The sequence below is a fragment of the Neofelis nebulosa genome, chromosome 8, assembly GCF_028018385.1.
Source record: "Neofelis nebulosa isolate mNeoNeb1 chromosome 8, mNeoNeb1.pri, whole genome shotgun sequence".
NCBI classification, from domain to species: domain Eukaryota; kingdom Metazoa; phylum Chordata; class Mammalia; order Carnivora; family Felidae; genus Neofelis; species Neofelis nebulosa.
This window is the reverse complement of record NC_080789.1, coordinates 18,607,419-18,628,872: the sequence shown is the minus strand read 5'-3', so window position 1 is coordinate 18,628,872 and position 21,454 is coordinate 18,607,419. Positions and strand designations below refer to the sequence as shown.

The following is a 21,454-nucleotide window of genomic DNA, read 5'->3' as shown; positions in this document are numbered from 1 at the left end:
CAACAGCTGCTGGCTTCACAGCAGACTTGAGAACTCTTCATCATTTCAACAAATAATCATTGAACACCTGCCATATGTCAGGCAAACTAGATAAAGATCCCACCGCTCACTGTTTAGTAGGGGTAAATAGGTTTTTTTAAAAAACATTTCTTCTCTTTATTCATTTACACAATAAACAATTCTTAAGCAACTAATCAACTACTATGATAAGAGGGAAAAAAATATATCCATAAATAAGATATGGATCTCTCTCTCAAAAAAAAGAAAAACACAAAAAAAGTAGAGCATAATGAACTCATTAGAAAATATCAATATGACAAAGTATCATGGAAGTAAAGAGGAGGCTTCAGATAAATTTGCCTGGATAGCACCACATAGATGTCATAAACTGGGTCGTGAAGAATTGGTAGGATTCCCCAACACTTAAAACAGGGCATGGCACATAGCAGATTTTCAATAATTAGTTGTGAAATGAATGAATGATGTATTTTTCAAGTAGACAAAGGGAAGACCGTCCAGGTAAAGATGTCACAGTGTGAACAAAGGCTCCAGGAAATATTACTTAAAGGGTGATGAGTGAGCAACTCATTGTAAGGAGAAGAGAGAGAAAGATGGAGTGCCAGTATGGAAGCATGTGGAGAAGGGATTTGAAGATCGTGCCAAGAATGTGGACTTTGTCTTAAGGACCAATAATTTTTCCACAGCAGAACACTTCTTTTAAACAGAATCTTGCAAGAAGCCCAAATATAATGAAATTGATCAAAGTAGAGCTGTCCTACTTGAAACAAGAATAGGACCTGATCCCCTGCCCTCTGGCCACATCTCCCCATCGAGGCACTGCTGGGGACCCCAGCATGCCCCTCGGAACACTCTTTGAAAACCAGTGCCATGAAGATCGTATAAATCTTTCGCCTTTTACTAAAGATTTCCGTGGAGAGGAAAACCAGTGCCATGGCCAGTGGGTCATTACTGAACATCATTGAACATGAGAATGTGAGTTTTGATGAAGCAGTTAGGATACTATTGGAATTGTCCAACTACAAAATAATGAGGATTTAAATTAGACCAGCAACAATGATACTGAAATGGAAGATAAAGAGATTTCGAAGATGGAAACCTTAACAGGTACGGACTTTCTACTTCAGGGAAAACAATTTCACCTCTGGTACATCTGAATTTGGGTATTTTAAAATGGTGATACATAACAAAGTACATCCTAACTGTTATTGTGGCCAGCACATTCCCACACTTGTAAAAGTTTGTGAAAAAAATATAAATTCCTTTGCAGTAACTAGTTAAAATGTGGCTCAGATCTCAGAACATAGAATTTTGGATGAGAGAGATCCACTACTCCCTTAAGTTACTAATCAGGGGGATCAATTTTTGTGCAATAATCAAAGTTACGGTGAACAGCATCCCCTCTCCACATCCCGTTAAATGTAAGCATTCAAGTGTTTTTCTTAAAAGTCATACAAAATTCATTATGGCTCACTTATAGTCAGATATAATTGCTGATTAAAGGTCCCTCATGGGTAGAAAACCTGTGATTTAAAGAATCCACAAATTATGGACTGGGTAAAAACAAAGATACATGCTCTTGCAAATAAGCTAATGGAAGAGAGGCAGCAAAGGGGAGCTGAGAAGCCAAGGAAATTCACATGATGAAGATAGCTGGCATTTAGCCAAAAGTGAAAACTATAAATATTAATCAGATGAGAATCAGTGTCACTTTACTGCAAGAATGTTCTGTAATTAAAAGGGTGGGTATTGTGCTGTGCATGTTAGCACAATTGCTGCCAATAATATCGGATGCCAGCAGCTCCTGAGTGCTGGAGAAAACAGATTCCTAAAGATGTCACCTACCAGAAAGTTTACTACATACACATGAGCCACTTATGTCAAATTCAAACGATACTTGAAAATAAAGGGGGAACAAATACCAGGCCTTCAAGATTGTGTTTCTGTCTTTAAAAGAAAACAAAAGACAAGGAAAGAAATATTTATTGGACACCTCTTTCATGCCAGCCATTTACCAGACACTTCCATCCATCGTGTCATTTAACCCGTACCTCAAACCTGCAGAAAAGGTGTCATCACAACCACATTTCAAAGATGCATCAGTTCCAAAGTTGGCCCTGTTGTCATGACTCTGGGTGTGGCTGAAGTGGAACAGGAGAAATGTCCCTGACATCGGTAAAGTTACAAGATCATGAGATTAAGATGCTAAATGGATTATCCATGTGAGCAGTGTGTCTTTCAGGAAGCTGGTGACCCTTTGAAGTGGATGGGAAGTCTTGGAGGGAGGGTCAAAGCTCTCATTTGGGGAAGTCAGCAGTAACTGTACTCAATGGTCAGCCAAAGGATGTTTAGCAACATACCAAGAGAGTCAAATTAAAGGAAATTACTGGAGATCAGAGCAGTCATGTTTGAAAGAGGCAGAGGGGACAAGAGTATGTTGTTTCCTTCTTTCCTCTGTGCCTGGACACAGATGAGCAAGGGTGAAAACACCCACCACAGGAGAGTGCAAAAGCAGTCATCTCTTCAGAGGAAAACATGGTTTTAGTTAGGTCAGAAGTGGAGGGATCTTTGAATGAAGAGGCCGAGAATGTAGACACCGCTTTCTTGTCTCTCCCTTGCCTACATTCTAAAATACAAATACTGTACTTAAGGGTCATTCAAGCCTTTCACGAGATGATCTTGTCCACTGGTGCCCTGGCAAATGTTTAACAACCAGCTCCCTGAGAGGAGAAAGCCCTGATTTGTAGCATCTGCCAATATCCCTGGTGTAAACACTCCCACCATGACCGACCTCAGCTTCCAAGATGACGTTAGTGAGCCCAGAGTTGCAAAAAGATCAGCCCTGACAAGCCAGGGCAAACTGGCTCCAGCGCACCACTGCCCTTGTCTATTTCACGTTCTCCTGTCACTTCTTCCCCACTCCGCAGGCTTGTTCCGAGGTAGGGTTGCTAACTGGGGCAGCTATACATTGCATGACTCTAGCAGAGCCATGTTCATCACAGTCATCACTGATACACGTATGTAATGTGACAGCTCTCCTTCAGATGGCTGATAAGTATAGAGAACAGGAAACCATCCCTAATTTGCATAGAGGCATCTTTTGGTTGTCATGCTGCTCAAAGACCACATACTGGAAGTCACAGCTAAATCCATCCCGCAGGCACCTTTTCTTTAGCTCACACTGCACTTAAAAACATTTGTTTTTTAAAAACTAGCTCGCCATTCATCTATCTATGGCCCCTTTGGGCTGCTTCCATAATTTGGCTACTGTAAATAATGCCGCAATAAACATAGGGGTGCATGTATCCCTTTGAATTAGTGTTTTCATATTGAATGGAGAAAGAAGATATTATATATATTATATATATATCATACATATATTATATATAATGGAATATTAATCAGCCACAAACAATAATGAAATCTTGTCATTTGCAGCATGGATGGAGGGAGCTAGAGGTATAGTGCTAAGCAAAATAAGTCAGAAAAAGGCAAATAGCATATGATTTCACTCATATGTGGAACTTAAAAAACAAAACAAGTCAGCAAAGGAAAGAAAAAAAAAGAGGGACAAACCGAAAAACAGACTCTTAACTATAGAGAACAAATTGATGGTTACCAGAGGGGAGGTGGGTGGGGGGATGGGTGAAATAGGTGATGGGGATTAAGGAGGGCACTTGTGATGAGCACCGGGTGTTGTCTGGAAGTGTTGAATCACCATTTATACACCTGAAACTAATATTACACTGCATGTTAACTAACTGGAATTTAAATTAAAAACTTAATAAAAATAAAAATAGAAACCAGCTTGCCAAAATTAAAAAAATAAGAAAACAAAAATCCAAAATTTCTGGATTCTCTTGGGGAAATCAGAGCAGGCTGCAGTATTAGTTAACAAATGGAAAGTGCCTCTGCCTACAAAAAGCTAGTCATTCAGAAGATGCCAGACCCTTCAGCCCACCCGGGCTGATATTTTACACTCATTATTTTTACTGTGACATCCTAGAATCCATGTCATCTGGACTCCATTTTCCTCTGAAACTCCTCCCCTACTTTGTCAGTTTCTAGAACAATCTTTCCACCTCAGGGCCTTGCATGTGCCATTCTTCTTCCTGAAACACTCCAGTCCCCACCCCCTTCACTTGGCCAGCTCCTACTCACCCTTGCATTCCAATCAGCTCTCAGCCAGACTCCCAAATAGTCTTCAACCTGCTTATACCCATGCCATGAGCCACCGAGGACCCTGAATGATCTTCTTAAAATGCAAATCAAATCATGGCACAGGGTCATCATAATGAGACACAAACTCCTTAAAATGGTCCCTAATGGGCGGCATCTGGGTGGCTCAGTCAGTTGAGTGTCCAACTTCAGCTCAGGTCACGGTCTCCCAGTTGGTGAGTTCCATCCCGAAGTCGGGCTCTGTGCTGACTCAGGCTCAGAGCCTGGAGTCTGCTTCGGATTCTGTGTCTCTACCCCTATCCCGCTCGCACTCTGTCTGTCTGTCTCTCTCTCTCTCAAAAATAAATAAAACATTAAAAACAATGTTTTTAATGGTCCTTAAAGGACTATGTGATTTGGACACTCTCCCCATTCTTCAGTCACACTGTCTCCCTTTCTCCTTCACACACACCACGATTATACTCTTGCCACCCGGAATGTCCTTTCCCAAATCTTCATAGAGCCTACACCTTCGCCTCATTCAGGTCTCAGCACAAATCAACTGCACATCTTCAGGCAGGCCTTCCCTGGACAAACAGTACCCCTCCCCTACCAGCCTCCCTTCAACTACTCCCTATCACATCCCTTTGTGACTTATCATAAATATCCCCCCAGACCTCCACGTCAGGATTCCCAGTGGTGGGACCTGTCAATCTATACTCTCATTAACCTACCCCTGGTGCACCCATTTGGGAACAGCTCATCTATGGCATAATGGAAAGAAGGAAGAAAGAATATCCTGCATGTTAAGGAATGTTGTGGTTCATTGTTAGTATTTTGTTCCTTCTGAGCTTCTGTAGTTCAGTTTTGCACTGATCATACAATACCACAAACCCAGCCTAATTTTGTGGCAATAAATTACTATCTTTTCCTTGTCTGTTTTGGAGAACCTGTTAGAAACAAATGCAAAAATTCCTCCAATCCTTTTGAAAAAGTAAAGTGTGAAGTAAAGGACGGACACCTAGAGATGAACTCAGTAAACAGATAGGATGGGGAGAAATACAGATCCCCATTAAAAAGAAAACTGGAGATTCTGTGGGCACTTAAGAAGCATTGGGAAAATGTCTAACGTCATAAAGAATTGTAAGACTAAGATCTTACTTAAGGATTATGAAACTACAAAGGCTAGAGGAAAAGAGACAGAAAGTAGCCATAAGATCAGCAAAGCTCGAAGAATCTGGTGAGTGGAGAGATAGTTTTACCTGTCAGGGAGAGCATAAGAATAACAGAGAAATTATTTCCTAGCAGCTCTGCAAACTTTTGAGTTTGTCTGAGCAACATTGAAGCCACCGGGGATGCCATTTTTATGATATGCCTCCAAATTTAACATTTAAGCAAAAAAAAAAAAAAAAAAAAAAAAAAAATCCCAAGCCAAATTTGAAAGCCCACAGCCAATAATGCAACTCAATCAATATATGATTGACGGTATTACAATTTCCAGAACAGTGGTAGAAAGAAATGTCACTCTTCTCTGAAAACAGCCTTCATCTCCCTATCTGGACAGTCTCTCCTAGGACCTTTCCTTTTTTTTTTTTTTTCCTGGAAATTACAGGTACTTAAAAATATATGCATCTTCCCTTCTGCACTAGAAGTTCCTTTAGGGCAATGTAATTCTGAAGGCTCAATAACCAAAGCATTGGAGGCAGGGATGCCTGGTTTCAAGCCCTGAGTTGGCCACTTGCCAAATGTATGACCTTGTGCAAATTATTTGACCCCTCTAAGTGTTATTTCCCTCGTCTGTAAAAAGGTAGTGGTCATTTAACAAATTTAATAATAGCTAATATTTATAAACGCTTCTGTGCCAGGTAGGTGGTAAGTGTTCTAAGTGTTTTAGCCAACCCCCCATAAGAACTCTTTGAGGCAGCTACAAGTTACTCTCCCCATAGATGAGGCAAACTGAGGGTTAAGAATGTTAAGTAACTCGCTCAGGGTGACAGAGCCAATAAATGATTGAGATGGTATTTAAACCCAGTGTATTGAATGCTAAAATAAGGAAATGTGCTTGTAAAGAGCTCAGAACAGCAGCTGTATACCTAGAGTGAGCTTGTCCAGAGATTCCTCCTCCGTGCTCCCTTCCCATCTGTGCTCTTCTGCAGTTAGCAACCCTAAGCTACCTTATGCTCCAATCATACAATGTTTGTTGCTGAGGAATGGGGGCAGGGAGAATCCAAGAATAATCCATAAAGTAACTCACTCCTTCTGAAGTTAATCACCCTTCAATGGAAAGCTTCAAGGAAGAACCATTTTCCTGGAATATTTCCAAACCTTCCATGTTCAAAGGAAAATAAATAAATAAATGTCAGCCCCTGAGCCAAGCTTGAACACCTACAGTCAGTCTTGAAAGCGCAATTTCAAAAAACGACTAAAAAAAGCATCCTGTGTAAAACACAGATGATACTGCCAAAGAAAAGAAAATGGTAAATCAAAGCACGTTCCCAAGCCTGAACCAGTTTGCCATCATTTCTGAGTAGAGCAGGTACAGGATATTATGCATGGCTACACTGACCCCTAAGCAAATGCCATTTTTATTCTGAATTCTGCTTGGAGCAGTGCAACTGAGCTAGCTATCAGAGGCCGTACCCATAAAGGAGATACAATAAATCCTAAGAAGGAGGCTCTCTCTTTTCTTCCCTAAAGCCACCACAACAATTTCCACATCTCATTTCATCTTAGACCTTTACACTTTCTGAACCCAGGGAGTTCTCACATGGAGATATAATTTTCTTTAAATCCCCCTGAAGCACTCATTTAATATGTGATAAAAATGACAGTATCACACTCCCTCCCTGGGTTCCTTCCCTTTGGGCCACTGGCTCAAGAGAGCCCAGATTGTAGATATTTGAGAAAAGAAAACTTACGTGAAATCAATAGTCTTATATCTTGTCCCTTCTTTGATGGCTGTCATTTGGGTTTTGGCCCATTCTTCATCTCACTTGAACCCACTGTGATTTTGTTTTATTTCCTGTCCATGCACGTCAGGTCCAGCCCCCTCCTTCTCCCAGGAGACCATGTGTTTGCTGGGTGTTTCCAAGATAGAAAGTGGAAGGCATTATCCAACCACTTTGGGGGTTTGTTGGGGTACCCTTCCATGAGGCCAGGGAACAGACTGACCAGGCTAACTCTCAAGAGGCTCACTAGTGCAGCTGTCATCTTCAAAGCCCCAGAGAAGAAATGGAGGGACAAGAGAAACACCTTTGAGAAGAGAGTGGAAGTTCATTCACCCAAGGTGTTAGTCTCATTATGACCTTCAGTTGGATCCCGGGAATGTCTGGAAGGTCTAAAAAGTAAAAGAGAACTAAGACCTAAAACAAATGTCATATATATTTATTAAAATTATATTTGTATTTTATATAAGTTATAATATATACTTGACATACATATATTATAGAATATATGTGATAAAATTATATGATACGTGTGTACATATATAACATATGTCTATATTTTTTTAAGTAGTTTTTGAGATTTTATTTGTTTTTTTTTAATTTTTTTTAATCTTCATTTATTTTTGAGAGAGACAGAGCGTGAGCAGGATAGGAACAGAGAGAGAAGGGGACACAGAATCCAAAGCAGGCTCCCGGGGCTCGAACCCACAAACTGCGAGATCATGACCTGAGCCTAACTCTGACACTCAACCGCTCAACCGACTGAGCCACTCAGTTGCCCCATTGAGATTTTACTTTTAAGTAATCTCTACGCGCAACGAGGGGCTCCAACTCACAACCCTGCAATCAAGAGTCGCATGCCCTACTAACTGAGTTAGCCAGGTGCATGTGTGTGCGTGTGTGTGTGTGTGTGTGTGTGTGTGTGTGTGTATGAAGAACTGGATGTAACAAAGATTGTCACACTATAAAAACACCCTTTAACCCTCAACTGGGGGGTACAAGGTTTTCCAAGCTGGCTCACTCCACTGCTAAGCTCTCCTTTTCCTTCTTTCTCCAAACTCCACCCACACATTCCCAAGAGGCATAGATAAATGCATGTGATTACTCAGAAGAGCTGCAGACGTGTGTATCTTCAAAAGTTAGTACAACTAAAGGAGGAGCCAAGGAGACACATATTCCTTGGCTTCCAAGTTAACCAATAATGTGATATCCCTGGTATTGTAATTCTTTAATGCCTTTTCAAACTGTTATTTTTTAAATATTTAATAATTTTACGCTGATTTACATTTACATTGTCTTTAGACATATCAATATCGTTTTTTTTTTTAATTTCTATCTGGATATTTCAATATCTGGATCAGAGTCAGCGTCCTTTTTTTTAATATGAAATTTATTGTCAAATTGGTTTCCATACAACACCCAGTGCTCATCCCAAAAGGTGCCCTCCTCAATACCCATCACCTACCCCCCTCCCCTCCCGCCCCCCATCTACCCTCAGTTTGTTCTCAGTTTTTAAGAGTCTCTTATACTTTGGCTCTCTCCCTCTCTAACCTCTTTTTTCTTTTTTTTTTCCTTCCCTCAATATGGTTTTTTGACATATGTGCTTTTCTCTTGAGGACAGCTCTGGCCTCACTTTGTATGTAATGTAAACTTAAGTTCTTGTTTCAAATGCGCCTTCATCTACTTGGCAAAACAGAAGCCCTGATGGTACCCTGACCCATTCGCCTTAGATAGCAGTTCAGGAAATAAGAGTGTTCATACTTGAGGCTGCTTCTGGAGTTTTGACCCCTTCTCAAGTGGGTTAGCCATATTTTCCTTTCTATGACTATTGTGAGAAGTAATGATACATTCTGTTTTCTCCCTCCCATTGCATTTTCAGTGATATCTTGGTTCCTTTGATGGAATTTAAAGCAATCCAGGGGGTCTGTCCTCCAGTGAAGCTTTGGAAATCTGTAGGATTGTTGTAGTTGGGGTGGAGGTGAAGCTGGTCTTAGTGCAGTAGACATCTGTTGTTCTGCCTGCCCAGCAATCATTCCTGCTCCCTCAGGTAAGAATTTGCTGATATTCCTTTGGGGAAACGCTCATCCTGATGAGGTTTTGGGGTGATGTTGGGGGGTCTAGAGCTGACGACCAAGAAAAAACTCTTGAAGACGTCTTGGGTGCAAGGAGGTGACCTTATTAAAGCAGGGAACAGGACCTGGGGGCACAAAGAGCTGCACTGGGGTTGTGAAGAGTAGCCCATTGTATACGATGAGGTAAAGTCACAAGGGAGGCCTCCAGAGGGACTTTGATATGCTAAAGAGGACTCCTAAAATACCTGAGACCTTGCTATTGTCAAGCTAAGGTTGTTTTCCCTCTAGTAAGGCGTTAACGTTAGGACGGAAGGGGGATCCTGGAGAAATGTTATACTCTGTTTTTGCCTCAAGTATTTGTCAATGGGCTGCAGGTTATGAGGAAATTTAATTTTACCTGCTATTTCCTTCTTGCCTTTGCTCCCCAAATCACTATGGATGGGTGATGTTGGGGCTCCAGGAAACTGAGTCTATAGGTTTCTGGAGATTAGGCTATTGATAAGATGGACTTTTTCTTGTAATTTAGCAAGACATTTGTAAACTGATGGACTCACATTGTGTATGGCTGTGATGTCTATCAGTTGACCATTTGTTTTCTTTCCTCTCCTTTGTCCTTGGGCAGCCAGGAGTGCCTGAGGAATATCACACATACCCCCCTTGGTGGGGGGGGGGGGGGGTGCTAGCTTGCACTTTGTCCTCAGCCTGCCCCGTGCTCCTTCATCAATCCTCTGCTCTCCGTTCTTGTGTTCAATGGGGCTTGTGTCCCAGAACTAGAACAATAACTGGTTCAGAGAAGGACGTGTGGCCCCAGCCAGGCCAGGGAGAGTCAGGATGTTCACATGAACCCTAAGGAAAAGGGAAGAAAAGGGAACTTGCTTTCCACAGAGGCTAAACTGACAGAATAGAAACCCGTCGCTCCATTTGACCATTTCAAAAGAGTACGAAGCCACAGGGAGGGAGGCAGAGCCAAGAAAGAGTTCCCTGAAGACATGACTTCATAGCTGATCCAGCCGTGCCTAAAGCTGGATATGCCCCTGAATTTGTTTCGTAAGCCAATACCTTCCCCTCTTTGCTTAACCCCATCTGAGTTGGGTTTTCTGTCCTTTGCAACTGAAAAAGTCCTGATTAATAAAGCAAGCTCTGGGACCAGCCTTCCCCCCAAAACAACAACAGCACAACAACAAAGATTTCACTGAGCTTAGGAAGTGGGCTCTCTCTTTGTGCATAGACTAGTGTCCATCTCTGAATCTGGATCCGGGGAACTCTAATTTGGAAAGAAAACTAAGACAACCAAAACGTATTTGAACTCAATTTACTCACAGAAAGAGTATTCAGTCCTTTAACAAATATTCATTGAGCACCAAGGGCATGGGACAAGTCAGTGTGCTAGGCTAGGACACGACCCTGAACAAGAGGCGAGGTCTGCCCTATGCTCACACCCCAGTGAAGAAAAATAGAAAATGAACAAGGAAGTACTACATCATGTGGTGGTATGCGTCTGGGAGAAACATAAGGCAGGGTAAGGAGGATAGGGCATGTGGGATGGGCCCATAAGGAGAGGCAGAAAAGCAGAAAGCAGAAGCCAGAGGCAGCCAGGCAGCTCTGAGGGAAAGGTGTCCCCACCAGAAGACAGAATGAAAGCAAAAACCTGGAGGTGGGAATGCACAGGGCAGGGTCACAGAACAGCAAGGAAGGATCCACAGGAGGTAAAGTCAGAGCTAGCTAAAAGGGAGGCCAGATCCTGTAGGACCCCTTAGACATTGTAAGGACTTGACTTTGACTCTAAGTGAGCTGGGAGCCATTGGTAAGTTTTGAAAAGAGGAGAGCTGTGACCTCATGTCACGTATTGTTTTTAATTTTTTTTGATGTTTATTTATATTTGAGAGAAAGAGAGAGAGAGCAAGCAGTGGAGGGGCAGAGAGAGAGAGGGAGACACCGAATCTCAGGCTCCAGGCTCTGAGCTGCCAGTGCAAAGCCCAACGTGGGGCTGGAGTTCACAAGCTGTGAGATCATGACCTGAACTGAAGTCCGATGCTTAACCAACTGAGCCACTCAGTCATTTAAAGACTCCCTCTAGCTGCTTTACTGAAAACAGTTTGTGGGGGGGGGGGGGGGGGGGGGAAGTGGGGAGGGGGGGGGCTGGGAACTGGATGGACAAGGACAGAAGCTGAGAGATGCTATCCCAATTCTACACGAGCTGTTAGATGGAAATAGTGTAAAACCTCAAAATCCAAACAGTCTGCTAGAAGATGAAGAATTGAGTAATGAAAAACAAGTCTCAATTCTCAAATATCCCCACAGAGAAAGAGTTCAAAACCACAGCACATAAATAATTATTATTTTAGTCCCTGATAGTTCCAGACCAGTGGTTCTCAATCAAGGACCATTTTTCCCCCCAGGATACATCCGGCAATGTCTGGAGACCTTGATGGTTGTCCCAAATGGCAGGGGGAAGGAGGGGAGAGAGCTACCAGCATCTTGTGGGTGGAGGCCAGGGAGGCTGCTACGCATCCACAATGCCTGAGACAGCCCCCCGCCCCCCCAACAATGAATCACCCAGCCTCACATATCAATTGTGCTGAGGTTGAAACATGAATGTAAAGATTCATTGTTCTCAGTTTTCGTGTTCATGATTCTTAAACTGGCACTAAATATGAAATCAGAGAAGCACAGACCAGAGTTGGATTCTTTTTCCCTTTGGCTAATCATTTGAAAGACAAAAGCTGTCACTGCTGTTTTACATTGAAGAACAACTTGCTGAAAAAAACTAAATACAGAGTGGCCTATGCTCTCTGATAGATCATTAGGAAAAGAAGTGACAGAAGAATATTCCTCTGTTTGTAACAGGAAGAAGACTTAATTTTTTTTTTTATATGAAAATGTCATTTGAGGGAAACAAAAGTACCTGGCACAGAATTTGCTTTGGGGAGGAAAACGCCTTTGAAAACCCAACTAGTCGTATAATTAAGTGATAATGAATTCAGAGCACTGGACTTTGTGCTCCATTCCAGCACGTTGGAGTTGAATCTGAGCTTGAAAAGCTAAATCCCTCAGTGCTCTGGCCCCTCATCAGTGAAGTGCAAATCAAGGCCTTTAACTGTTACAGAAGGGGTGTTTCCAAAAAAAAAAAAAGTGTGAACTACAAATACTATGTTTTCCAACTGCCTGCTTTCTAATGATTTGCTAGGTTGTAGATGCAAACCGTATTTGATAAAAAGAAATGCATCCTTGGAACGAGAAAGCAAACTATCATATGTGATGTTTTCTGCACAATGTAATGATAATCTATTTCTTAAAAAAAAAAAAGAAAGAAGCTATTAATTTCCATTTTATATGGACAAGAGGAATGCTTTCTGGATTTTTAACTCACCGACAATTTCACTTACAGAAAGACTGAATAATGTTTTTATCTGTACTCTAGCTAACACCATGTGTAAGAAAGACGTATGAGAGCATATACGTACGTCAGATTGAGCTTTTCGCTTGGTTATGGAGATGGTTAATCTTTGAAAAGTTGTCTTCACAAAAGTTTACAAAACTTTAAAAATTACTGCAATGAATAGAGGACCTGTAAACACAAGAAATTTATAACTTGATGAATTATTTAATATGTTATTGTGATAATTAAAGGACATAATATAACCAACCCGTGGAGAGGCAATCCTTCAAAGAAGCCACTATCATTTGATGTTTTTATCTTGACATTTAAAAACAAACCAAAAGTTAAAGAGATGGAAATTTGTTTTTGTTTTTTTACCAATTAGTATTGTCTCAAAAAAGGACTAAAACAAAAATTCCACATACAAAAAACTTAGGAGGTAAGCCCAATGGGAAGCAAAATAGACAAGCCTGACACGTGTTCAAGTTCAAGTAGCATTTTTATAAACAGGTAGACTTAAATGTCTGAAGAGAAATAGGGCTCTCCAACAAACAGATAAACGAATGGCAAAAGCAGTGAGTATCATACTTATTGGTTGAACACCAATTTGTATCTACCAGATTTGTTAGAGATCACAGGTTCTCACCTGGCTCTGACCACAGACGTGTGCCATGGTGCAACAAACCCTTCCAAGAAAATCAGTCAGCGTGAATCTATTTGGGGAAATAGAATGGAAAACCAGGACAGAAGTCAGCCCAGGCTGCTATTCCCTGCCCAGAGATGACACGGTAACGGAAGGAAGAAGTTGGGGCAAACCAGTCTGGTGAAACAGTAAGACAGACCGGATAGACATTTCTCTTTTGTAATCATGCACACGTCCAAAGCTGTCTGGCTGAGAACTTTCTGGGTCAGACAGGCAAGTAGCTTGTACTGCTGGCTCTGGTCAAACCAGTAGAATTAATGAACCATGGAGTTGCATGTCTACATTGGCCCACCTTCACTGCAAGCCAGCATCCCCCCGTCCCCCCAGCTATGCATCAGGAAGCTCACAGCCTGCAGCCTGGATGGCTCGCCATGGGATTTTGGCAGAAGTCGTCAAGGCTATAACGTAAGAGCAGGGTGGGAAGGAGGCCTTTAGGATGGCTTTGCCAATGCCAAACATGGAATGTAGTCAGCCCTCTTGAAGTTCAAGACTGACATCATCCACCTGATGGATGACCAGCAAATTAAATGGACCATTTCAGGTGAGTGGTTAGAGAGTCAGATGAACTAAAACTTCTTTTCTGATTCTTTTCTGATTAGAAGATACCCACAGGACAGTCCAGTAGCACAAGAGAGGCTGGCCTGTGGGAAATATATTACCTCAAGCTTTGAATTATTGATTTTTTAATGGGAATGTGTTTTCTCTCAAACTGGATTATATGTTTCCTGTATTTCTCTATTATCAGCTTCCCATGCCCAGCATTTAACATTTAAAGCAGACTTTAAAAATAATAAAAATTAAAAACTAAAAATAAAGACAGACTTTAGTGAGGCTCTGCTTAGAGGAAAGAATAAAGAGTCATGGATGACATTTTTCAGATTTGCAAGACAATTCATTGATAACAATTTTAAGTAATTTCTTCTGAAAGCGTGCAAATTAATGGCACCTTTGTAGATTATGCCTCTGTGTTTCTTCCCTTGGGTATTTTTTTTTAATCATCATGAATCAGAAGGCAAAAAAAAATTTATGAGCAATATTCAGAAGGCAATAGAAATACTTTAATGTCATTGAAGACCTAGTGTAAATTAAAGCACTTCTGTCAGGATATAAGGGTTAAAGAAATTGTAAATTTGGAGAAAGGTGCACAGATGTTACTTTGAACTCCAAGCATAAACCGGCTCACAGGCCTGCCATAGTCTGATGCTGAGTCAGGCAGAGTTCTTGGTGGCAAACGACAGAATCTTCTTTGGCTGGTTTGAGCAGAATAAGCATTTACTAAAAGTTATATAAGGTAACTCACAGAATCTTTGAGAGGGACAAGGACCCAGAACCTGCAGCCATCTGGCGAGGAATCCCAGGCACCGCATGGCATTCTCTAATGAAACACCACTGCCACATCTGCTCAGCATCCCCTCCTTGGGAACAGACACCAGAAACTTCCGTAGCTGTCTCAGACAAAGCGGACACCATTGTCCCAAAGTACCCATGGCAGGCCACCTCCTCCCACTGCTGTCTTCTGAAATGAGTCACACATGGATGGGCCCAGTTAGGAGAACCTGTCATACACGGGCATCCCAGATGCAAGAGAGTCCAAGGCCATGAGGTTTTGGCCTTCTACCTTGAGAAGGACTTATAGGCAAGAAACTATCAAAATGTACAGAGAATGTCCAAAGATGGCAGGTAGCCGCAAATGACAAAGTTCAGCATGAATCCCAATCTGCCTTTTCTCTCCGTATGTCTTCTCCCCAAACCCGCTATTCTCAGCAGCCTGGTCTCTTTATTATTCCTTGTGCTTCCTAACCCCCAGTTTTACAATATGAGGCTTATTTTAGTAGCTTACTCAAGATCACACAACTACTAAGAAGTAGAAGTCTATTCTAAGTCTATTCTGAGAGCCAGAGTCTGCACCTCCACCATGTGCTGAGACTAGATTTAAAGTCTACCCTTCACCACTGTCCCCAAGTATCGAGTACTAGGTGTTTAACGACATGTCCTAAGCAGATAGCAATTTAACTTATTTCAGCAATTGTGCTTTTTTTTCAACAATTATATGTTTAATGCTTAGAAGGGAATCTTAGCTCAGCCACTTAGAAATTATGTGATGTTGGACAAATTACTAAACCCCCTGAGTCTGTTTCCTCCTCCACAAAGTGGGAATGATGAGTTTCTCTCAGAAACTCAGGCCCAAGCCTGGAGTGGAAGACACACAAGGAATGTAAGCTCCACACAGGAACAAGCCTCGTGCTTTAATGGAGTAAGCCAATACTTAGCTGTGTGATCTCCAAGGTCCTAGGAAACCCTCCCACCCCTCAAGCAGCCCCCGCTAAACACACACACACACACACACACACACACACACACTCCCACAGACACATCTGCTCACTGATAACCGGAGTCAGGGAGATGCTGGGATCCAGCCATGAGAAATGAGTTTGACAAGACCATGGATTTGAATAACCCAAATTGAGACAGAAGTGGTAGCTATGAGATCCCATTCTGAGAGCAGTTGTACAGGAACAGGAGGGAAAAAGGCAAAGGACGCTGACAGTCTGGTGGTGGCAGGAGGTGGAGGCCATAGAGTACTGCCTGGAAGTAATAAGTGGGGAGGCAGGTGCTGAAGTAGCCCAGGTATTCCTCAAAGTGACAGACAACAAGCATCATCTGACCAATGTGTAGAGTGAGCTGCAAATATAAGCAACCCATATTATAGGGATTATAAGATAGCAGTCACAGAAGACTGGAAAACCCTGATGTGATGTGCCTGCATCACCTTATAAGGGGGGAAGAGACTACCCCCACACACACATCCTACCCCACCCCCCCCCCCACTGCCCAGAGTAAAAACAGTCCCAGGTAAGAGGGGCAGGAGGGGACACAGGGGAGAATTCATCTCTGGCCAATGAAAAACCCTCCCGCGTTTACTCCCGGATTTCTAATATCACCTTACAATAAACATCCCCCCAGAATAACTGTCTATTTCTTATGACCAAAGCAAACAAAAAACCTAACTGAAATAGTGGACTGAGCCAGGAACCCTTGAGACAAAAGGTAGAAATGTGGAGACTTGAAGGGTACACCCACACCACACACTGTCTTTCATCTCTCTCTGTCTTCCATGAATCCAGTTCATCCCTGACATGACCTGGTGGGCTTCTATTCATCCTTCAAGACCCAGCTTAATTATTTACTGCCTTCTCTATAAAACCCTCGCCATGATTTCAGAAGGAATTAGTCATTCCCTTCCCACTTGTGAGAGGCTTTTATGCTTCCGTCTGCAATAATGTTCCCCTATCTTCTCAACCAGGCAGTGAACCCTTCCTTTATGTTGTCATCTCACACTATGACAAAATATGGGTCGTAAGCACTATGTTCCATTAAACTTATAGCTCCAGCAGCAAGCACAGGACATAGTACAGAGACACTGCTGGGCAGATGTTGATGGAGTGACCAGCCCTGACCTTGGTCCAATTTCCCCCTTCATTGTGCTTTGTCTCACTGCTTGGGCACCTCTTGTGTTCCACTTCCCATTCTGTTGGCTCACTTTTCTGACCCAGCTCTTGGCTGTGGCACCAGCTGTGCCTTTTGAGGTACATTCTGCATAGCTCTTCAAAGGTCTCCAGTTGCCCTCCGTAGTAACTAGTTAACGACATACCCTTCAACTAGCTTTCAAGCCTTCCCATTTCCACTCTGTCTAGCAAGCACCCCTTGCCCCACATACCTTGAAATCACTTCCCAAAATAAACTGCCTGCAAACAGGCGCTCATCTCAGGCTCTGCTAAGATACAAGTTCATCATGGTTTTGATGATAGAGCACGCAGAAAAACAGAACCTCCGCAAAGACTACTCTTCTATCCTCAACAGGTCAGCTTGGAAAGCAGTCCCATTGTTATGAGGATTATGAAAAGAGATTGTATCTAGCAGTTACCTGTGGCTAGATCGGCACGAAACTACCACTCTCAGAGAGGAAAATAACCCCAACTCTGAAAGATGTTAGTCTGAAGGACCATGTTCATGTAGCGAGGTTACATGAATCTCCTCCATCCAACATGGCTTACTATCGGTACTAAGACAAACTAATCCTCTCTTCTAAAGATGGTCCACCCGTAGTTACAGTTCAGTCATTTCCAATGACAGCTCACCATTGGACCTGGAAGTCTATGGGGCTTTTGCAATAACTCACAATAAATTTATCTGAGCACTGTGCCTTGTATGCAGAGAGAATAAATGACTCATCATTTTTTTTAGTGTTCATTTATTTTTTTTTTTGGGGGGGGGAAGGACAGAGAGAGAAGGAGACAGAGAATCCTGAGAAGGCTCCACGCTGTCAGTGCAGAGCACGATATGGGGCTCAAACTCACAAACCATGAGATCGTGACCCGAGCTGAAATCAAGAGTCAGACACTTAACCAACTGAGCCACCCAGGTGTCCCTGGCTCATTATTTTCATCTGACTACCTATGTATGCAGATGAATTATGATTAATCAGAGAGAAATTCATTTTAAAATGTACTGATTTCAGCCAGGATGTATATTCTCCATCAGTGACACATGTCCTATGGAAGGGGCTTCTGCAAACTACTTTAAAATAATGAAGGGGTGCCCATATTCCAGAAGCATGACAACTCCATGTTTTAAATAATGTAAAACAATAATTGCTTAATAATAATAATTTCTATGCACTAAGTGCCTATGTATATTATCTTAAACCTCTCAACAATCCTGCAATGAAGTATTATTAGTCTTATTATAAAGGTAAAATGGGGGCGCCTGGGTGGCTCAGTCAGTCAAGCATCCGACTTCGGCTCAGGTCATGATCTTGCCATCCATGGGTTCAAAGCCCGAGTCAGGCTCTGGGCTGACAGCTCAGAGCCTAGAGACTGCTTCGGATTCTGTATCTCCCTCTCTTTCTGCCCTTACCCCACTTGCACTCTATCTCTCAACAAATAAATAAACTTTAAAAAATTTAAAAAAAATAAATAGAGGTAAGAAAACTGATTCAGGATGTGTAAGGAGCTTTCCTGAGGCCATGGGGATAATAAATGATGAATTTACGATCAAAATCCTGGCTTATGAGACCTTATTGTCACTATCACTCATTCATTCATTCGTTCATTCATTCACTCATTGGACAGTCATGTTTGGGGATATGGCATGTGCTATAAACTTTGGGTAAACATAGCTGTTCTCCAAGCCCTGCTCCTCAAAACACTTTTCTTCTGCCAATTTAATTCAATTATTCTTTCCACTCAGCTTAAGCGGGTTTAGAGTAATAGAATCTGACCTTGTCTTTTAGCTTATTTTTGCAGTCTCTAAAACCCAAGCTGCCTATCCTTTTTCAAGGATTTCTTGTTCTTTTATCACCTGTTTGTTCTCTGGCCTTTAACTCACCTACAAAGAAAGGTGAAAGAGGAGACAAGCCCATTGACTTGCATCTCCTCTGCCAGCCCAATCCCTTCCTTCTGCCCGGGAGAGCTGGGGTCTATAGAGACGAACCAAAATGTTGGCAAAAACAGGGCCTCATCATGTCCAGCCATGCTTCCCTGAGGCACAGAGTGGGGGCGAGAGAGAAATGTGTGGTCGCGTGTTCCACGTGTGCCCTTTTTGTTCCCAAACCAGGGAGACTTGCTTCCCTCGCCTCCCCACGCACCCTCCCCCAATCACAGCAAGTGACATCTCACCCTGGGCAAGTCCTCCCTCTAAAATGCCACCTGTGAACAAACCCAGCAAAGCCAGGCATCCATCAACCCCACAAATAAAGTTTAATAAACAAATAAAGTTTATTTATTTGTTGACATCTCGGAATGACTGTCAACCCAATGACACAGTAAGGCTGGACCCAACCAATGCTGATTTCTCTGAAATGTGTGATTTGCTAAGTACATTTATCTGTCATAGTGGCCCAGGCCAATCCCTGACAGGGTGTTTCGTGATGAATGAGTGCTCAGAGACAAAATGAACAGAAGTGTTGTTTCCAGATCCATCAACAGATACGTCAAAGATGAACATAAGTACCATGACAGGACATCTCTAGGAAATATTTTCAGGGACACCTGTGATGCCAAAGCTTAGCATCCGCAACACCTGCATCTGGTTTTGACCAGGGTTGCCCTCGCCAGAGTCCAAGGGATGCTAATGACAAAACACACCTGGCCCAGCTGCTCAATTAACTGTTAGATCCATTACATGGAGTTCTTGAGTCTTTTTTTGTACTGTTTATTTATTTTTGAAAAGAGAGAGAGAGCACACGAGTGATGGGGGGGGAGGGGCAGAGAGAGAGGAGACACAGAATCCAAAGCAGGCTCCAGGCTCCAAGCTGTCAGCACAGAGCCCGACAGAGGGCTCGAACTCAGGAACCCGCGAGGTCATGACCTGAGCCAGAGTCGGATGCTTAACTGACTGAGCCACCCAGGTGCCCCGAGTTCCTGAGTCTTAAAGAAACAGTATGGCAAATGCCCTTCAAGCCAGTAATTCAGCTCTAGGAATTCTTTGTAATGCATGCCAGGATTTGGCGATAGAGTTATCACAGTGTGATGATGGTGATGATGATGGTGGTGGTGGTGGCGGTGGCAGTGGTTGGCAGATGGTACTGGTCTATGCACTTCGTATATATTAACTCAGTTTGTCTTCACAGCAACCCCATCAGGTAAGTGCAGTTATTGTTACCACTTCACAAATGAGGAAACCGAACTAGTGAAGGGAATTTCTCAATATGACACAGTAATAAGAGGCAGAGCTGGGACGTGGTGGCAGTCTTTCCTGAGACGGCTGTCCTAACCAACAATGCTGGTTTCTCCAAACCAGTCATCCTAGCGTGTTGCATCCTTCAACTGTGCAGAACTTCCAATTTTATATCTTGTTGTCCTCAACCAAAAAATGATAGAGAATCCATAATAATGTTCTTATCACAGAATTACGAAGCCACCTTTGAGAAGAAATAACATAATCCCTGGGCAGAATAAAACATAGTTGGGTTATTTTTTAAGCACATGTAAGCTACACTGGCTTGCCACCTTCTTGCTGTACCCCCACCTGGTGGAGGGTGAGACCATCTTTCTCAAGTCTCTTTTTTTAAGGGCACTAGTCCCATTCACGAGGGCCCCGTCCCCATGAGCTAATCACCTCCAAATGTTATCACATTGGGGATTAGGTCTTCACTATATGAATTTCAGGGGGCCACAACATTCACTCCACAGCACCAAGACTCAGAGAACTTAAGAAATGTGTTCATGGGGCACCTGAATGGCTCGGTCGGTTGAGCATCCAACTTCTGGTCAGGTCATGATCTTGCGGTCTGTGAGTTTGAGCCCCGCGTCGGGCTCTGTGCTGACAGCTTGGAGCCTGGAACCTGCTTCAGATTCTGTGTCTCCCTCTTTCTCTGCCCCTCCCCACTCAGAAATAAACATTAAAAAAATTTAAAAAAAAAGAAAAGAAATGTGTTCAAAGTCACACAGCCAAGTAAGCGGTAAGGCCAAAATTCAAATTTTCTGGAGCCCAAATTCAATGTTCTTTCTACCACGTAATGTTTCCAAAGGATTATGAGCTTGCACCCTTAAAAAAAAAAAAAAAAGGCACCAATTCCACCTGAATCTAATATTTTGCCCCGTGATCTTATGAGAACCAGTGAATGGCTCTCTTCCAGGTACCTGAGAGCTTCCATGAAGACCACAACCTAAAAACAGAAACAACTCCCATATCATGTATCCCGTCTCAAATCATCCTGATGCAAGTAACACAAGATCCCCACCTTTCTGCTTACTTTTTTTCACTCTTCTCGTTTACCACTATTAACAGCCACAAATATTAAGCTTTAGTGGACCCTCTATCGACTTCTTTTGATAAACAAGGATGTAACTCGAAGGCAGATTTCTTCTGAATGGAACACCCAAAATGTCAGATTTGTCGATCCAGTCATAAAAGCGCTGTGGGGGCTCAGGCCCCTCACCACTGACTGCTCTCATAGTTTATGAACTATTTCATCTGTGTCTCAGCTCATTCTCCATTCCCAGGGTATTTGTTGCCAGGGAGAGGCCCCAACCTGCACAACAGCACTGTATAAACAGTCTGCTGAGTTCGCACAGTAATCCACAGGTCTGGGCTGGCATCGGGAGATAGTCAGGGATGGCGGGATTTGAGAATTTGAGCTCCACAGCCCACTGGGTTTCTCTGGAGAACTAGAGGG

The 21,454-nt window shown here is 42.6% G+C and overlaps 1 pseudogene; it reads left to right on the top strand.

Moving 5' to 3' along the window:
- Positions 1–869: 869 nt before the first annotated feature.
- Positions 870–938, top strand: LOC131484117 (U5 spliceosomal RNA; annotated as a pseudogene).
- Positions 939–21,454: the final 20,516 nt, after the last annotated feature.